The 1351-nt window shown below is 38.0% G+C and overlaps 1 pseudogene; it reads left to right on the forward strand.

The window, feature by feature from the left end:
• Window positions 1–566: 566 nt before the first annotated feature.
• On the forward strand, window positions 567–687 carry LOC134329763 (5S ribosomal RNA; annotated as a pseudogene).
• Window positions 688–1351: the final 664 nt, after the last annotated feature.

Consider the following 1351-nt stretch of genomic DNA (forward strand, 5'->3'; position numbering starts at 1 on the left):
TTATGACAGTTCACCCTAAAACCAGATTAAACACAATCATCACCCTGATAGTGTTCCATCTCCGACTGTATTCACTCACACACGACGGTTCCTCAGCCCGACGGTACGATCACTCACCACACGGTGCCAGCCTCCAGCGCAGCAGAGACACTCAGTGCCCGCTCCACACTCCGGTTAAACATCGCCACTGCCATGTCGTACTGGGTACTGTTCGCCCGCTCGATCAACTCCTCCTGAATCTTAAACTTCTAAATACACTGAACCGGCCCAAAGATCTACAACATCAAGGTTAATTATATTATTATTATATTTATTATTATTATCATCATTATCATTATTATATTTATTATTATTATATTATCATTTCTATATTTATTAATATTATATTTATTATTATTATTATTAGCTGAGCGGTGTGTGTGGTTCTCTGTGTGTTTTGTCTCTGTTTCAGGATCTTTTATTTGAAAAGCTGCGTGTAGAACAGAGAAAGTAAAAGACGACACACAGTGGAGTGAAAGGCTGAACGACGGACGTCTATAAGAAGCAGCTTGTTTACAGCTTCTCTCGCTTACGGCCACACCACCCTGAGAGAACCCCTGATCTCGTCCCATCTCGGAAGCTAAGCAGGGTCGGGCCTGGTTAGTTCTTGGATGGGAGACCACCTGGGAATACCAGGTGCTGTAAGCTTTTATCCACACACACCCACCTTCACTCCAAACCTCCTGTTACACACTGACCCAGCGGCTTTTTCTTCATCAAAGCTACACAATGACACAAAGATCAGCTCAAACTTTCATTCTTACTACAGTAAAACACATTCAACTGACTTTCAAAGTGAAGTTCCAAATGTTGTACATCGTCTTCATCTAGTGGTGCTAGAAATAAAAATTAATTAAAATAAGTGAAATGTTTATTTTGTACTTTGGTTTTATATTATTTGTACAAACATTTGTTTTATGCAACTTTAAACCTGTAATAAAAGATGAACATTTTAAATGTGTCTTTATTTGCTTTAACTACGCTAAAGTTTTTAACAGGGATAAAAATGACAGTTTGTGTAGCAGGGCTGGACATGCCTCACTATTGAAGTGGAAGGTAAACCCACACTCCTGCAAGAATGGAAATAGTAAGTAAGTACAATGTTTTTATAAATCTATAAAACTACTTCCACTGAACAAAGTACACAGCATTCATATGAAGAACAAAACACAGACCTCAAATAACACGGTATGTTATTTGGTATTTGGTAATGTAAGGTATGAACTTACATTGTAGAAAAGAAAAACAAGCCAGTAGCAGCAGTGTGAACATTAAACCATTTACAGAAGTGTCATTAAGTTTGGCAAATTAA

The sequence above is a fragment of the Trichomycterus rosablanca genome, chromosome 15 (genome assembly GCF_030014385.1).
Source record: "Trichomycterus rosablanca isolate fTriRos1 chromosome 15, fTriRos1.hap1, whole genome shotgun sequence".
NCBI classification, from domain to species: domain Eukaryota; kingdom Metazoa; phylum Chordata; class Actinopteri; order Siluriformes; family Trichomycteridae; genus Trichomycterus; species Trichomycterus rosablanca.